Genomic DNA, 20,459 nt, shown 5'->3' with positions numbered 1-20,459 from the left:
ACACTCCCTGCATGACTACCACACCCCACACACTCCCTGCATGACTACCACACACCACACTCCCTGCATGACTACCACACACCACACACTCCCAGCATGACTACCACTCACCACACACTCCCTGCATGACTACCACTCACCACACACTCCCTGCATGACTACCACACACCACACACTCCCTGCATGACTACCACACACCACACACTCCCTGCATGACTACCACACACCACACACTCCCTGCATGACTACCACACACCACACACTCCCTGCATGACTACCACTCACCACACACTCCCTGCATGACTACCACTCACCACACACTCTCCCTGCATGATTACCACACACACCACACACTCCCTGCATGACTACCACACACCACACACTCCCTGCATGACTACCACACACCACACACTCCCTGCATGACTACCACACACACCACACACTCCCTGCATGACTACCACACACCACACACTCCCTGCATGACTACCACACACCACACACTCCCTGCATGACTACCACACACCACACACTCCCTGCATGACTACCACACACCACACACTCCCTGCATGACTACCACACACCACACACTCACAGCATGACTACCACACACCACACACTCCCTGCATGACTACCACACACCACACACTCCCTGCATGACTACCACACACCACACACTCCCTGCATGACTACCACACACCACACACTCCCAGCATGACTACCACACACCACACACTCCCTGCATGACTACCACACACCACACTCCCTACATGACTATCACACACCACACACTCCCTGCATGACTACCACACACCACACACTCCCTGCATGACTACCACACACCACACACTCCCTGCATGACTACCACACACCACACACTCCTTGCATGACTACCACACACCACACACTCCCTGCATGACTACCACACACCACACACTCCCTGCATGACTACCACACACCACACACTCCCTGCATGACTACCACACCACACACTCCCTGCATGACTACCACACACCACACTCCCTGCATGACTACCACACACCACACACTCCCTGCATGACTACCACACACCACACACTCCCTGCATGACTACCACACACCACACACTCCCTGCATGACTACCACACACCACACACTCCCTGCATGACTACCACACACCACACACTCCCTGCATGACTACCACACACCACACACTCCCATGCATGACTACCACACACCACACACTCCCTGCATGACTACCACACACCACACACTCCCATGCATGACTACCACACACCACACACTCCCTGCATGACTACCACACACCACACACTCCCTGCATGACTACCACACACCACACACTCCCTGCATGACTACCACACACCACACACTCCCTGCATGACTACCACACACTCCCTGTATGACTACCACACACCACACACTCCCTGTATGACTACCACACACACCACACTCCCTGCATGACTACCACACACCACACACTCCCTGCATGACTACCACACACCACACACTCCCTGCATGACTACCACACACCACACACTCCCTGTATGACTACCACACACCAGACACTCCCTGCATGACTACCACACACCACACACTCCCTGCATGACTACCACACACACCACACTCACTGCATGACTACCACACACACCACACACTCCCTGCATGACTACCACACACCACACACTCCCTGCATGACTACCACACACACCACACTCCCTGCATGACTACCACACACCACACACTCCCTGCATGACTACCACACACCACACACTCCCTGCATGACTACCACACACCACACACTCCCTGCATGACTACCACACACACCACACACTCCCTGCATGACTACCACACACCACACACTCCCTGCATGACTACCACACACCACACACTCCCTGCATGACTACCACACACCACACTCCCTGCATGACTACCACACACCACACACTCCCAGCATGACTACCACACACCACACACTCCCTGCATGACTACCACACACCACACACTCCCTGCATGACTACCACACACCACACACTCCCTGCATGACTACCACACACCACACACTCCCTGCATGACTACCACACACCACACACTCCCTGCATGACTACCACACACCACACACTCCCTGCATGACTACCACACACCACACACTCCCTGCATGACTACCACACACCACACACTCCCTGCATGACTACCACACACCACACACTCCCTGCATGACTACCACACACCACACACTCCCTGCATGACTACCACACACCACACACTCCCTGCATGACTACCACACACCACACACTCCCTGCATGACTACCACACACCACACACTCCCTGCATGACTACCACACACCACACACTCCCTGCATGACTACCACACACCACACACTCCCTGCATGACTACCACACACCACACACTCCCTGCATGACTACCACACACCACACACTCCCTGCATGACTACCACACACCACACACTCCCTGCATGACTACCACACACCACACACTCCCTGCATGACTACCACACACCACACACTCCCTGCATGACTACCACACACCACACACTCCCTGCATGACTACCACACACCACACACTCCCTGCATGACTACCACACACCACACACTCCCTGCATGACTACCACACACCACACACTCCCTGCATGACTACCACACACCACACACTCCCTGCATGACTACCACACACCACACACTCCCTGCATGACTACCACACACCACACACTCCCTGCATGACTACCACACACCACACACTCCCTGCATGACTACCACACACCACACACTCCCTGCATGACTACCACACACCACACTCCCTGCATGACTACCACACACCACACACTCCCTGCATGACTACCACACACCACACACTCCCTGCATGACTACCACACACCACACACTCCCTGCATGACTACCACACACCACACACTCCCAGCATGACTACCACACACCACACACTCCCTGCATGACTACCACACACCACACACTCCCTGCATGACTACCACACACCACACACTCCCTGCATGACTACCACACACCACACACTCCCTGCATGACTACCACACACCACACACTCCCTGCATGACTACCACACACCACACACTCCCTGCATGACTACCACACACCACACACTCCCTGCATGACTACCACACACCACACACTCCCTGCATGACTACCACACACCACACACTCCCTGCATGACTACCACACACCACACACTCCCTGCATGACTACCACACACCACACACTCCCTGCATGACTACCACACACCACACACTCCCTGCATGACTACCACACACCACACACTCCCTGCATGACTACCACACACCACACACTCCCTGCATGACTACCACACACCACACACTCCCTGCATGACTACCACACACCACACACTCCCTGCATGACTACCACACACCACACACTCCCTGCATGACTACCACACACCACACACTCCCTGCATGACTACCACACACCACACACTCCCTGCATGACTACCACACACCACACACTCCCTGCATGACTACCACACACCACACACTCCCTGCATGACTACCACACACCACACACTCCCTGCATGACTACCACACACCACACACTCCTGCATGACTACCACACACCACACACTCCCTGCATGACTACCACACACCACACACTCCCTGCATGACTACCACACACCACACACTCCCTGCATGACTACCACACACCACACACTCCCTGCATGACTACCACACACCACACACTCCCTGCATGACTACCACACACCACACACTCCCTGCATGACTACCACACACCACACACTCCCTGCATGACTACCACACACTCCCTGCATGACTACCACACACTCCCTGCATGACTACCACACACCACACACTCCCTGCATGACTACCACACACCACACACTCCCTGCATGACTACCACACACCACACACTCCCTGCATGACTACCACACACCACACACTCCCAGCATGACTACCACACACCACACACTCCCAGCATGACTACCACACACCACACACTCCCTGCATGACTACCACACACCACACACTCCCTGCATGACTACCACACACCACACACTCCCTGCATGACTACCACACACTACACACTCCCTGCATGACTACCACACACCACACTCCCTGCATGACTACCACACACCACACACTTCCTGCATGACTACCACACACCACACACTCCCTGCATGACTACCACACACCACACACTCCCAGCATGACTATCACACACCACACTCCCAGCATGACTACCACACACTCTCTGCATGACTACCACACACCACACACTCTCTGCATGACTACCACACACCACACACTCCCAGCATGACTATCACACACCACACTCCCAGCATGACTACCACACACTCTCTGCATGACTACCACACACCACACACTCTCTGCATGACTACCACACACTACACACTCCCTGCATGACTACCACACACCACACACTCCCTGCATGACTACCACACACCACACTTCCTGCATGACTACCACACACCACACACTCCCAGCATGACTACCACACACCACACACTCCCAGCATGACTACCGCACACCACACACTCCCTGCATGACTACCACACACCACACACTCCCAGCATGACTACCACACACCACACACTCCCAGCATGACTACCACACACCACACACTCCCAGCATGACTACCACACACCACACACTCCCTGCATGACTACCACACACCACACACTCCCTGCATGACTACCACACACCACACACTCTCTGCATGACTACCACACACCACACACTCCCAGCATGACTACCACACACCACACACTCCCTGCATGACTACCACACACCACACACTCCCAGCATGACTACCACACACTCTCTGCATGACTACCACACACCACACACTCTCTGCATGACTACCACACACCACACACTCCCTGCATGACTACCACACACCACACTTCCTGCATGACTACCACACACCACACACTCCCTGCATGACTACCACACACCACACACTCCCAGCATGACTACCACACACCACACTCCCTGCATGACTACCACACACCACACTCCCAGCATGACTACCACACACCACACTCCCTGCATGACTACCACACACCACACTCCCAGCATGACTACCACACACCACACTCCCAGCATGACTACCACACACCACACTCCCTGCATGACTACCACACACCACACTCCCTGCATGACTACCACACACCACACTCCCTGCATGACTACCACACACCACACTCCCTGCATGACTACCACACACCACACACTCCCTGCATGACTACCACACACCACACTCCCAGCATGACTACCACACACCACACACTCCCTGCATGACTACCACACACCACACTCCCTGCATGACTACCACACACCACACACTCCCTGCATGACTACCACACACCACACACTCCCTGCATGACTACCACACACCACACACTCCCTGCATGACTACCACACACCACACACTCCCAGCATGACTACCACACACCACACACTCCCTGCATGACTACCACACACCACACACTCCCAGCATGACTACCACACACCACACACTCCCTGCATGACTACCACACACCACACACTCCATGCATGACTACCACACATACCACACTCCCTGCATGACAACCACACACTCCCAGCATGACTGGTGCATAGCATTCTGTGATTTAAAACATTTGTTATCGTAGTTTTAACTAAAAGTTCTGCACACGTTTTGTGTATATGCATGAGGCAAGCACGTGCATTGCTCGAGTGTTCAAAACGTTTCTCTCAAGTGAGGAATTGTGAAATTACTCCTCGAGCATCAAGTTAAGTTTTTATTGGCTAGCGCAGGTTCTCCCCCGCTTGTGATTGGTGCATTCATGAATCTTGGGGCGGATGTGGGACGTTCAGAATGCCGTGGTGCAACACTCGGGGCTGACGTGGAGGCGTTGTTTGGCGGGAGTGGGAGACAAGTGAAGTACACGAATACCCTTCACGCTGATATGGGGAATATTTTGGAAATATTGTACCTGGAAATGTACTGATGATGTCTGCTACAGGCTATAGATCATGGTATCTGTATTCAGGTACACTATTCTAATTTAAATAAGTTTATTGAGGTATAGGATGAGGTATGTCGGTAGCTCAAGCTATTTCTCACTCCGTTCAGTACAACATATATATATATATATATATATATATATATATATATATATATATATATATATATATATATATATATATATATATATATATATATATATATATATATATATATATATATATATGACGATGAGAATAGCTTGAGCTACCTCATCCGGCTTTGTGTGAATTAACATATTCACATATCACAAACAATAATCATATTACTCAACATTCTGAGTGATAAACGTATAAATTTCTTCCTTCACACATGCATTATGTTACCAGACGTACACACAAATACTTTTATAACTAGGTTATCTTGCGATGATTTTGGGGCTTAGCGTCCCCGCGGCCCGGTCCTCGACCAGGCCTCCTTTTTGTTACACACCCTCAGGAACTGCTAGGTAAACAGGCGCATCAGGGTGAAAGAAACTCTGCCCAATTGTTTCCGCCTCCGCCGGGGATCGAACCCAGAGCCTTAGGACTACGAATCCCGAGCATTGTTCACTCAGCCGTCAGGCCCCCAGGTACACATACAATTTACAATAGAGAGGCAATTCAACAGAAGGTTACAATCTTGGTGCTATATATATATATATATATATATATATATATATATATATATATATATATATATATATATATATATATATATATATATATATATATATATATATATATAAGGAAGCAAGTTTGTCCCTCCTCCATCGGCGTGACTTGGGCCAGCAGCAGTTGCTCATAACGTTTTATATCCTGTGCTCGATAACACACACCTGCCTGGAACACAAATAACTATATGTTTGATATGTATTACTCCTCAAAACAATGAAGTTTGCCCATGTACCTAAACACCTGCCTTTGTAAGGCTCTACAGCACCTGAGGCTTCGGGTAGTGAATGTTTCAGAATTTATTAGGCTTCTGCTATGTTACTACTAAAACTACTATTATTAAAGGGAATAACAAATTTATTAGGTTATTATTAAACAATAAGATCAAGCTGCTGTTGTGTCTGGCATATTATGTCAGTTTCTGACTACATATTTTGTATATTGAAAGGAAGAACATGAGATAACATTTATAGAGGTTTCGTACTGTATGTATCATCATGCGATATATAATTATGTTTCACGGAAGACTGAATTAACTCACAACACACAGAGCCCTTTGTTCCACAACGGCGATAGGACGGAGACTGTTGGGCATGTTCCTTATTTGCACCTGATGTACCTGTTCACGTAACAGCAAATAGGTACTCGGGATTTAGACAACTGTTGTGGGTTGCATACTGGGCAAAGTCAAATTGCTTTTAAACAACAATCTTAAAAATTGTTTATCAACAATGACAACCATGAACAATGTGAAAAAAATCGACAATTATGATATGCGTCAAGGCTCTTAAAAAACAAATAAGATAAAAGTTTTATTTATGAAAAAGTACATACATACATATTGAGTTACAAGCAGAATGGTGGCTTTCTAGATAGAGCAAGTATATAGTGGCTATAGTGGCTTTAATATAGTGGCTTTAGGCATTGTATGTACTAGCTCTACCTATAAGTCAAACAATCCTTGTAAATATTTATTGTATGTATGTACCTTACCTAAATAAAATTGTATTGTATTGTATATACTATGCCTAAAGCCACTAATACGCACAGCGTTTCGGGGGAGATGTGGTAAAAACTTAAAAACTAAGACTTTAGACTAATTGATATCTTACATATTGAATTAACAGCAGCAAATGCAACAGAACAGAATTTAATTATTTTGAATAAATAAACAGACGGACTACAATTTTTTTTAAGTTCATTCATGACAGATATCAGCAGTTATGCAAGTTAATCATTAATGTTTGATAATAGCAAGACATAGGTTGACATTTAGGGGGTAAGGTAGGTTACATGGAGTTGATTCGGAAGTATTTAGCATTTCTCTTTAACTGGTTGAGAGAAATACAGTCTTTGACATGATTGGGAAGGTCATTCCGCATTCAAGGTCCCTTGATTTGCAGAGCATTTCTAGTTTGGTTAAGTCGCACTCTTGGAATATCATATACATATTTGTTTCTAGAGAGAGAGAAAGATAATATTTAGACGAGCCAAGTGCTGGCTGGGGCAAGAGTTTGGTATTGTTCTAATAACTAAAAACGTAGATTTTTTCGGGTAGTAGAACCCCAAGCACATATTGATATAAGGATAGATGAGAGAGTAATGGAGCGTTCTTATCTGCAAGATTATAAGACACATTTAACACTATTATATAAATTCTACGAAGTCCATAGTGTTACTTGATAAAACATAATCAGGACCAAACGCTATCTTAACTCTTTAATTCATTGATGTACTTGGTTACTTAATATCAGGGGGTGGGCCTAGCCTAGCTTACCCACTAGTGGTATTCTCAATTTAGCATTGTTACCGTTCATAAACAATACCCAGTTGTAAAAGCATCCATTAGAGGAAACTGTCGACTATTGTTTCTGACCAAATTCGAATTTTACGAAATCAGCAAGTCGTACAGGTATGGCTGGGACCAGGAGGGGGGGGGGATGTGTGAGAATGGATCTGAGGTGGTGGTAGTGCAGAGCGCAGATCAGCGCTCTGCGAGGTACAATGATCAAAGCATTCATAGCGTGCATGTGTTGCACGCCTTCTACACTCGTACCGTCTGTCTGCTGTACCCTTCCTGAAGGAGTCACCTAGTGCTACCACCACCAAATGTCTGCTGTACCCTTCCTGAAGGAGCCACCCTAGTACTACCACCACCACCACCTGTCTGCTGTACCCTTCCTGAAGAAGCCACCTAGTACTACCACCACCACCTGTCTGCTGTACCCTTCCTGAAGGTGCCGGGTAGCACTACCACCACCACCACCTGTCTGCCGTACCCGTACTGCACAGGTCTACGAGGCGCCGCCTGCCACCACCGCACCTGTCTGCTGTACCGGTCCTGCACAGGGACAGAGAGCAGCGTGAGAGCGGGCCAGCACATGGCCGCTCTCACAGACGCCGTGACGTCACAACTTCACTATCTTGGCAGTATATTGTCACTGACCGGACACAATATTGTCACTGACCGGACACAATATTGTCACTGACCGGACACAATAGTATCACTGACCGGATATCTTTAAGTAATGTCACGAAAGCATATATACTCTTCTAAGAGGGAGTTTATCATAACCTTAGGTTGCCTGAGAAGGTATTTATATAAATTACTTCGGCAATTTTTGTTTGTTATCAAAATTTAAGACATAAGACAAAGATAAAGTATTTCTAGCTATACCATCTATCATTATAATTCTGTGTTGGAAGAGCTACTAGATGTAAATTTTGGATGACATATTTGGCCAAAATCGTAGCCTAATATACTGTTTACCTATACTGTAGTATACTGGCTGGCCATAAGCTCGCATTGATCATAATTACATTTCTTATTTGCTTTCCTCATGACCACTGTAACATTAACTAAAGTAGCCTGATGGCTGATTGGACAGCGCTCGGGATTCGTAGTCCTAAAAGGTTTCGGGTTCGATCCCCGGTGGAGGCGGAAACAAATGGGCAGAGTTTCTTTCACCCTGATATCCTGTTCACGTAGTAGTAGAAAGGTACCTGGGAGTTAGACAGCTGCTACGGGCTGCTTCCTGGGGATGTGTAACAAAAAGGAGGCCTGGTCGAGGACCGGGCCGCGGGGACACTAAGCCCCGAAATCATCTCAAGATAACCTATGTAACCTTGCACATAAATTAATTTGTTTAAGCAAGGAGCACGAGTTATATTTCAGGAACACATTGTATAAATGATATTATATAATATAACTTAACCTTCCTAGGCCTAATACACGCTATCTGAGGCCTAATATAGTACATATATGTGCTATACCAGGCCTATGAATATTTAAGATTGGATTTTAGCTTTAATTTTTCCAGACTCTATAGAAAATTGTACAAAATGTGACTTATTTGGGCTCATTACTAAATATTAGTACGATCGCCCACACTGCAAAAATCAGGAGGATGAGTTGAGGTAAACAGGTGCATTAGGCGGTACTAGGAGATGCGCCCAACCATTTTTGTCTCAACTGGGATTCGAACCTGGAATTCCCAATGGCGAGTCGAGATATTATAAGTGCAATAACTTTGCATGTAGTATTGTTTAGCTACATAGTTCATTCTGTATCACTGTAATCTGTAGCCTATAAAGTATATATATATAGAGAGAGACATATATGCATGTGTGTTTGTCAGGCTAAGCTAACTAATCTTTGGGGGACCTTCGACAAGCCGTCGGCTTCCTGTCCTCGTCGAGACCACTAATGTTAGTGGCTCTCAGGTAAAACTCAGGTAATCCCTTAATAAGACTGTTTATGTATGCTAGATGAATCCTGTAACTCAGTGGTCTACGTCCTCGGTTCACACCCGAGGGACCCTGGTTTAAACCATGCATGCTAATGGGCTCGTTTCCTTTCACCTGATGCCTCTGTTCACCTAGCAATAAATAGGTACCCGGGAGTTAGAGAGTTGTTGTGGGTTGCATCCAGCTGGGGAATTAAATTACATCAATGTTCATATTTTTCTTAGCTTAAATGAATATTAATTGTGGCTCATTTACTGTACGTCCAGTGTATATATCTCGATATATTGGGTGTATTATAAATTACTTGAACTTTATCTTCAAAGCCTCACATAAGTTGGACATTGGACAGTATACTTAAGACATGTGCTTCGATAAAGTACTAGCCAAAAAAGATGACCTCAGCAGCGTACAGTACCTGTTCAGTACGTGGGAATTCGTTGATAATCACTGTTGCCGGTTTTCTTTTATAAACTCACTGTTTATTGAGCTAAACTATAACGTTGCGCGTGATTAAACCTTATATTTATATACCAAACGTGTTATATAAATATAAACAACGCAAAATACTATGTGATTAATAATATTTCTGAGTATTATAGACCGTTGATTGGAAGAGTTAGCGGCGTGTGGCAAGGGGGGGAGCTGAGGGACCAGCAGACAGGGGACACCAGCGGCCGCTCAGAGCGACACCAGCACCCGACGAGAGCGGTCGCGTCACGTCTCCCTCCACTGCTGCTCACTGAACCCGACCTTGTCATCCCATTGCTGAGTAAGTGACGCTATGATTTGGCTTTCTTAATTTATATTTGGGTTTAATGAATGTCTTTTTGAAATTTGGTTGAAGATTTAGTCAGCAGACTCTGCCCTCTCCCATCTACTCTCACTCTGCCGTCCATCATCTGGTCCTCTCACTTCACACTCAACCTCCAGACTCTTATCACGACACTCGTCCTCCATGCTCCTCTCGTCCTTCATGCTCCTCTCGTCCTCCATGCTCCTCTCGTCCTTCATGCTCCTCGTCCTTCATGCTCCTCTCGTCCTTCATGCTCCTAGTCCTTCATGCTCCTTTTGCGCTCCATGCTCCTCTCGTCCTTCATGCTCCTCTCGTCCTCCATGCTTCTCTTGCACTCCATGCGCCTCTCGTCCTTCATGCGCCTCTCGTCCTTCATGCTCCTCTCGTCCTTCATGCTCCTCTCGTCCTTCATGCTCCTCTCGTCCTTCATGCTCCTCTTGTCCTTCATGCTCCTCACGTCCTTCATGCTCCTCACGTCCTTCATGCTCCTCTTGCACTCCATATGCCTCTCGTCCTTCATGCTCCTCTTGCACTCCATATGCCTCTCGTCCTTCATGCTCCTCTTGCACTCCATATGCCTCTCGTCCTTCATGCTCCTCACGTCCTTCATGCTCCTCTTGCACTCCATACGCCTCGTCCTTCATGCTCCTCACGTCCTTCACTCCTCTTGCACTCCATGCAGCTCTCTTCCATCACATGCTCCTCTCGTCCTCCATGCTCCTCTCATCAATCACATGCTCCTGTCGTCCATCACATGCTCCTGTCGTCCATCACATGCTCCTGTCGTCCATCACATGCTCATGTCGTCCATCACATGCTCATCTCGTCCTTCATGCTCCTCTTGTCCATCACATGCTCCTCTCGTCCTCCATGCTCCTCTCATCCATCACATGCTCCTGTCGTCCATCACATGCTCCTATCGTTCTCCATGCTCCTCGTCCATTACATGCTCTTGTCGTCCATCACATGCTCTTGTCGTCCATCACATGCTCTTGTCGTCCATCACATGCTCTTGTCGTCCATCACATGCTCCTCTCGTTCTCCATGCTCCTATCGTTCTCCATGCTCCTCGTCCATTACATGCTCTTGTCGTCCATTACATGCTCTTGTCGTCCATCACATGCTCCTGTCGCCCATCACATGCTCCTGTCGCCCATCACATGCTCCTGTCGCCCATCACATGCTCCTGTCGCCCATCACATGCTCCTGTCGCCCATCACATGCTCTTGTCGTCCATCACATGCTCTTGTCGTCCATCACATGCTCTTGTCGTCCATCACATGTTCTTGTCGTCCATCACATGCTCTTGTCGTCCATCACATGCTCTTGTCGTCCATCACATGCTCTTGTCGTCCTTCACATGCTCCTGTCGTCCATCACATGCTCCTGTCGTCCATCACATGCTCCTGTCGTCCATCACATGCTCCTGTCGTCCATCACATGCTCCTCTCGTCCATCACATGATCCTCTCGTTCTCCATGCTCCTCGTCCATTACATGCTCTTGTCGTCCATCACATGCTCTTGTCGTCCTTCACATGCTCCTGTCGTCCTTCACATGCTCCTGTCGTCCTTCACATGCTCCTGTCGTCCTTCACATGCTCCTGTCGTCCTTCACATGCTCCTGTCGTCCTTCACATGCTCCTGTCGTCCATCACATGCTCCTGTCGTCCATCACATGCTCCTGTCGTCCATCACATGCTCCTCTCGTCCTCCATGCTTCTCTCATCCATCACATGCTCCTCTCGTCCTTCATGCTCCTTTCGTCCTCCATGCTCCTCTCGTCCATCACATGCTCCTCTCGTCCATCACATGCTCCTGTTGTCCATCTCACGCTCCTCTCGTCCATCTCACGCTCCTCTCGTCCATCTCGCGCTCCTCTCGTCCATCTCGCGCTCCTCTCGTCCATCACATGCTCCTCTCGTCCTCCATGCTCCTCTCGCCCATCACATGCTCCTCGTCCATCACATGCTCCTCTTGTCCTCCATGCTCCTCTCGCCCATCACACTCTTCTCTTCCTCCATGCTCCTCTCGTCCATCATATGCTCCTCTCGTCCATCATATGCTCCTCTCGTCCATCACATGCTCCTCTCGTCCATCACATGCTCCTCTCGTCCATCACATGCTCCTCTCGTCCATCACATGCTCCTCTCGTCCATCACATGCTCCTCTCGTCCATTACATGCTCCTCGTCCATCACATGCTCCTCTCATCCATCACACGCTCCTTTCGCCCGTCACACACGCTCCTTTCGCCCGTCACACACACTCCTCTCGCCCGTCACACACACACTCCTCTCGCCCGTCACACACTCCTCTCGCCCGTCACACACTCCTCTCGCCCGTCACACACGTCTCTCACCCGTCACACACTTCTCTCACCCGTCACACACACTCCTCTCGCCCGTCACACACACTCCTCTCGCCCGTCACACACACTCCTCTCGCCCGTCACACAAACTCCTCTCGCCCGTCACACACACTCCTCTCGCCCGTCACACACACTCCTCTCGCCCGTCACACACACTCCTCTCGCCCGTCACACACACTCCTCTCGCCCGTCACACACACTCCTCTCGCCCGTCACACACACTCCTCTCGCCCGTCACACACACTCCTCTCGCCCGTCACACACACTCCTCTCGCCCGTCACACACACTCCTCTCGCCCGTCACACACGTCTCTAACCCGTCACACGCACTCCTCTCGCCCGTCACACGCACTCCTCTCGCCCGTCACACGCACTCCTCTCGCCCGTCACACGCACTCCTCTCGCCCGTCACATGCACTCCTCTCGCCCGTCACACGCACTCCTCTCGCCCGTCACAAACACTCCTCTCGCCCGTCACACACACTCCTCTCGCCCGTCACACACACTCCTCTCGCCCGTCACACTCCTCTCGCCCGTCACATACACTCCTCTCGCCCATCACACACGTCTCTCACCCGTCACACACTTCTCTCACCCGTCACACACACTCCTCTCGCCCGTCACACACTTCTCTCACCCGTCAGTCTCCTCTCACCCGTCAGTCTCCTTTCACCGGTCATACTCTTCGACTCGCTCGTCACTCTCCTCACGCCCGGTTCCTGGCTCCTCTGGTCCTTCTCACGCTCGTGAGGATGGTTGACTTACTGTGGGAGGTTAATGTGATATACTGGGAGTTTTGGCGTGGGTTACTGTAGGAGTTTGGTGCGTGACACTTTTTGGTGGGTGATTTACTCCTGGAATTTGTTAGGTGACTTACTTTGGTTGTTTTGCGAGTAAAATCCTTGTAAAGTTTGGCGGATGGCCTAATGGGAGGTTGGTGGGTGATAGTGTGGGAGTTTCTTAGATTTATGAGTTATTGGTTGAAGTTAGATGGATAGTTTATTGTGGGAGGTATGTGGGTCACTTTCAGTTGGATTTTTTTTTTGTGACTGCATTATTAATGTGACGGTGCAGTGTGTGGGGGATGTGGGTGGATGACTTGTTTGACTGTGGGGTGTAAGAGTGATAATGTGGGAGGTTGATGGATGATGTATTGTTGAGTGGGTGTAGATATATAACTTATTGTGGGAGGTTTGGGTGACTTTCATTGGGAAGCAGTTGACAGTGGGAGATGGGTGAATGACGTATAAATTACCCAGCCACTTCTATCATATGTTTGAGATTGGTGGATGATTTTGAAAATGGACACATGAGGTTTGTGGGTTACTTAATCGTACATAGAACATTGCCAAATACTTCATTGGCATGCAATTTACATTATAGTGATTTTCGTTGGCAATTAATTTCCACTTGTCAACTAACTGTCATTTATTTATGTCAGTAATTGTTTGTAATTGATTCTTTCAACAAAGAAGTTACGGGTGTACATTTGGAGTGGTGTAATTTATTCTATTGTTATTGTTGCTATTTATTTGCTGTTAAGTTTTGCATGTACTATTATAGATGGTTCATTAATTTTTACTGAACAATTGTTCAATAATTTTATTTGAACTAATTTGTTTATACATTTAGTTATTTAAATTTTATTCCCATTCTAAGTTTTAGTTTCTCTTAACTCAAGAGTGATCTCTTGCTACCGTCCTATGGTTCATCAATGTTTTGGGGGGATTTACTGGGCGCAAATCTTTAACTGTAGCCTCTGTTTAACTCAACAGTAAAATGGGTATTTGGTTGTAAAAACGATTCTTCGATTCTTCGTGGGGGTCGTATTCCAGGGACCTGCCAGAAACGCTACGCGTACTAGTGGCAGTACAAGAATGTAACAACTCGTGTATATATCTAAAAAAAAATATATATAAGAGTACAGTACAACCTCGATTCAACGTACTATATGGGACCACCCCCAGTTCGTTGGAGCGTTGGATTCGTTGCAAGAGGTGACCTTCAAGAGGCGTTTGCGTCAGTGTCTTTTTTTTTTCTTGTACACAATAAAAATGCATTGTATCATATTACTTACTGTACCTATATTTTACTACTCTACTAAAAATTCTGTAATTCATGTATTTACCTTATTGTTGGAGTTATGTCCATCTTGAAGTTTTGTGAAGTTGTGAATGCTCTACAGTAAATAGGTACTGCAGTGCATTAAGCCGTTAGCACTGTATTATTAAAAGTGGTTTTGCTGTATGTTGAGTACTACAATACAGTTCTTGAAAACTATTGTACATTAGAATTATTGCAACTTTAATTTTAACACTATGTACACACTTGAATTTAACACTTATTCTAATTGTTCACTTCACACACGATGTTTTTAGATGTTTGCATCAGCTTTGCTGGTGCTCGCTGCTGCTGTGTTGGCTTCAGCTGCTTTTGTGCTGGTGCTGGGTACGGCTGTACTGGTGCTGGGTACGGCTGTACTGGTGCTGGGTACGGCTGTGCTGGTGCTGGGTACGGCTGTGCTGGTGCTGGGTACGGCTGTGCTGGTGCTGGGTACAGCTGTGCTGGTGCTGGGTACAGCTGTGCTGGTGCTGGGTACGGCTGTGCTGGTGCTGGGTACGGCTGTGTTGGTGCTGGGTACGGCTGTGCTGGTGCTGGGTACAGCTATGCTGGTGCTGGGTACGGCTGTGCTGGTGCTGGGTACGGCTGTGCTGGTGCTGGGTACGGCTGTGCTGGTGCTGGGTACGGCTGTGCTGGTGCTGGGTACGGCTGTGCTGGTGCTGGGTACGGCTGTGCTGGTGCTGGGTACGGCTGTGCTGGTGCTGGGAACGTCAACAGTGCCAGTAACATTTTGTATAATCTCATCATCTGTTAAATGACCATTGATTAAATGATTTATTAATTTTATTATTTCGAAGCCGTAGTCACTGCACTGTGGCGACGAATTGAAACGAGAAACGCATGGTGTGTACAGGGATTAGACCCGTCCACTCGCTCACGCTGGAGTTGTTCCAATAACAAATAATTTCTCAAATAGCAGATGTCTATCATATTACAGTATATTTTCGGTTTTATTTAGTTTAGTTTAATTAGGATAATAAAAAGCTATTAAAGCATTGGTTTTAGAAATGATTTATTAGTCTGAAACTTTCAAAGTCATGGGTCACTGAACTATAACGACACAGACGAAGGAAAACCAAGTGAGGTTTACAGAACAGTATTCCCTTATCTGTCCACCCTCACTTACCTTGTTTTATCACAGAAAATGTCTATAAGGAGATTTTACGACATGTAGCTAGCTAATCACGCTTCAGCCTTTAAATTAATTTACAAAGATACGTCTGCCACAAATCAGTGGGAGGTTGGGAGGGAGGTGGGCAGGCAGAGCTTGTAAGGGAGAGGCAGGGAGGGAGGCAGGCAGAGCTTGGGAGGGAGGCAGGGAAGGAGAGGATGGAGATGGATTGATGGTAGGATGGAGGGAGGGATGGATGATTTGAGGGTGTGTGTGTGTGTATGGGCTGTAGGGGTGGGGGGGGGGGAGGTGTGTCGGTGGTGGTGAAGGGACCGATTCGACTCGCTGATAACCCTAACTCTGACCCAGTTAACTTTTTTTTTTAACTTGATTTGTTTCTTCAATTCTGGATGGAGGGAGGGGATGGATGGATGGATGGAGGGAGGGGATGGATGGATGGAGGGGGGGATGGATGGATGGATGGATGGAGGGAGGGGATGGATGGATGGATGGAGGGAGGGGATGGATGGATGGAGGGAGGGGATGGATGGATGGATGGATGGATGGAGGGAGGGAGGGGATGGATGGATGGAGGGAGGGAGGGGATGGATGGAGGGAGGGGATGGATGGATGGATGGATGGATGGAGGGAGGGAGGGGATGGAGGGAGGGAGGGGATGGATGGATGGAGGGATGGATGGAGGGAGGGAGGGGATGGAGGGAGGGGATGGATGGATGGAGGGAGGGGATGGATGGATGGAGGGAGGGGATGGATGGATGGAGGGAGGGGATGGATGGATGGAGGGAGGGGATGGATGGAGGGAGGGGATGGATGGATAGATGGAGGGAGGGGATGGATGGATGGAGGGAGGGGATGGATGGATGGAGGGGATGGATGGATGGATGGAAGGGGATGGATGGATGGAGGGAGGGGATGGATGGAGGGAGGGAGGGGATGGATGGAGGGAGGGAGGGGATGGATGGATGGAGGGAGGGGATGGATGGATGGAGGGAGGGGGATGGATGGATGGAGGGGATGGATGGAGAGAGAGAGAGAGAGAGAGAGAGAGAGAGAGAGAGAGAGGGAGAGGGAGAGGGGGGGAGAGAGATAGAGGGGGAGAGAGAGAGAGAGAGATAGATAGAGGGGGAGAGAGAGAGAGAGAGATAGAGGGAGAGAGAGAGAGAGAGAGAGAGAGATAGAGGGAGAGAGAGAGAGAGAGAGAGAGATAGAGGGGGAGAGAGAGAGAGAGAGAGAGAGAGATAGAGGGGGAGAGAGAGAGAGAGAGAGAGATAGAGGGGGAGAGAGAGAGAGAGAGAGATAGAGGGGGAGAGAGAGAGAGAGAGAGAGATAGAGGGGGAGAGAGAGAGAGAGAGAGATAGAGGGGGAGAGAGAGAGAGAGAGAGATAGAGGGGGAGAGAGAGAGAGAGAGAGATAGAGGGGGAGAGAGAGAGAGAGAGAGATAGAGGGGGAGAGAGAGAGAGAGAGATAGAGGGGGAGAGAGAGAGAGAGAGAGATAGAGGGGGAGAGAGAGAGAGAGAGAGATAGAGGGAGAGAGAGAGAGAGAGAGAGAGAGAGAGAGAGAGAGAGAGAGAGAGAGAGAGAGAGAGAGAGAGAGAGAGAGGGGGAGAGAGAGAGAGAGAGAGAGGGGGAGAGGGGGGGGAGGGAGGGAGGGAGGAAGGGGGAGAGAGGGAGGGGGAGAGAGGGAGGGCGGGATGAAACAAGCATGGTGTGTGTACAGGGATTAGACCCGTCCACTCACGCTAGAGTTGTTCCAATAACATACAGTAATTTCTCAAAGAGCAGATGTCTATCATGTTACAGCATATTTTTGGTTTTATTTAGTTTAGTTTAATTAGGATAATAAAAAGCTATTAAAACACTGGTTTTAGAAATTATTTATTAATATGAAACTTTCAAAAGTCATGGGTCACTGAACTATGATGACACAGACGAAAGTGAGTGAAACCTCACTGTAAAGTGAGGTTTACAGTACAGTATTCTCTTATCTGTCCACCCTCACTCATCTTGTTTCATCACAGAAAATGTCTATAAGGAGATTTTACCACATGTAGCTAGGTAATCACGCTTCATCCTTTAAATTAATGTACAAAGATACGTGTGCCCCAAATCAGTGAACGAAAATCATGGAAACTCAGTTGTTCACTTGTGTGGATCACTCTGGCTGATGTTTGTGTGGACCATTTTGGCTGGTGTTTGTGTGGACCATTTTGGCTGGTGTTTGGTTCATATGGTTCACTTGTGTGATCCAACTTCTTATGAAGGAATTATTAATTGTAATCTGTGATAGAATGAGAAAGTTTTCCACCACTCTGTGAACTCTGTCCCAAAATCGTAAGCTTGTGGACCACTTGTGGTCCACATGTGTGGTCCATTTGTGTGGTCCACTTGTGTGATCCACTTGTGTGATCCAACTTGTCATATGAGAGAATTATTAATTGTAATCTGTTATAGAATGGGAAAGTTTTCCACCAGTCTGTGAACTCTGTCTGGACATCGTAAGCAAATCCGAACATCCCTCGCTTCGGCGAACCATTGTTCGTCGAACCGGGTGAGTAAATTCGGCCTGAAAAGTGTGCGAACTAGCCGGAGATTCGTTGAATCGGGGTACGTTGAATCTAGGTTGTACTGTATTTGTTTTTATCAGAAATATAATAAACAAAAAATATTTTGTGCAGGAGTATACTTCTAGGTTGCATTTATGGTGTCATGCAAACATTTTGGCCTGGTGTTACAGTATTTAATCAATATTAACTATTAGAAACGTCTTGAAATATTTTTCTCATGATTTTTTTTATTTTTAATGGGTCTTTTTTTGACAAATTTTTATTTTATTTATTATTTTATCAAACAAAAAAATTGACAATTTCCTTTGACTAATCAGAAAACCCTTGTGAGATTTGACAGTATTCCTTGGCATCCCCACTTCATAATCATTTTTGCTTTCTTATCGATTTTGAAATCAATACAGTACCATACTTAAATTTCCCAGAGGTAGTACAGTCCGGATCATTTTTGTCTCACAATAGAGAATTCTGAGTTCAAGAATCGGGTTCGAATCCTGGGCAGGACAGAAATGGTTGGTTGTGTTTATCACCTCATTCCCCTGTCCACCTAGCGGTAAATAGGTACCCAGGAGTTAGCTTGTTGGTGGGTTGCATTCTGGGGAGGGTCCTTAATATGACTCTTGGGGGGAACCTTGATATAAACCTAACATGTACTGTATGTATATACTGGCTGTCTGTCCCCCAACACAATGAATTATTATTATATGTCTAACTAGTTGGATAAAAATTTTATTTGCAATCGTTTACTTACTTCCACCATTCATGAATTTTCTTCAAAAAATCAGTATTTATAATCTAATGTTTATCCATGCTGGAGCATAGATAGACCTAAGTGATTTATATTTATTAGGCATAAATGTTACATACACAGGTACGTTTATGACACTATTGAATTTGGCTGGTAACTGGTTAGGCGATTTCTTTGAGTGTCATTATTGGCTAGTGAAATCTAATAAGTATAACAAGCTTCCTGACCAAGACAGTTAGAAATCAATCT

General features: G+C 47.5%; 1 protein-coding gene across 4 annotated transcripts in view; it reads left to right on the top strand.

Annotated features, from left to right (window-relative positions):
* Window positions 1-5,939: 5,939 nt before the first annotated feature.
* Window positions 5,940-20,459, top strand: part of LOC123747179 (uncharacterized) — a 105,234-nt gene continuing 90,714 nt past the window's right edge. For 2 of the 4 annotated variants that reach the window (XM_045729219.2, XM_069313959.1), the window contains exon 1: window positions 11,084-11,253. The gene's annotated coding sequence lies outside the window, so the exon portion shown is untranslated. Of the gene's footprint in view, window positions 6,071-11,083; window positions 11,254-20,459 lie in introns of those variants that run through there. The other 2 variants (XM_069313958.1, XR_011224910.1) reach the window with 2 other exon arrangements.

Source organism: Procambarus clarkii, chromosome 77 (assembly GCF_040958095.1).
Source record: "Procambarus clarkii isolate CNS0578487 chromosome 77, FALCON_Pclarkii_2.0, whole genome shotgun sequence".
Taxonomy (NCBI): Eukaryota; Metazoa; Arthropoda; class Malacostraca; order Decapoda; family Cambaridae; genus Procambarus; species Procambarus clarkii.
This window is presented reverse-complemented; position numbering and strand designations above follow the sequence as displayed.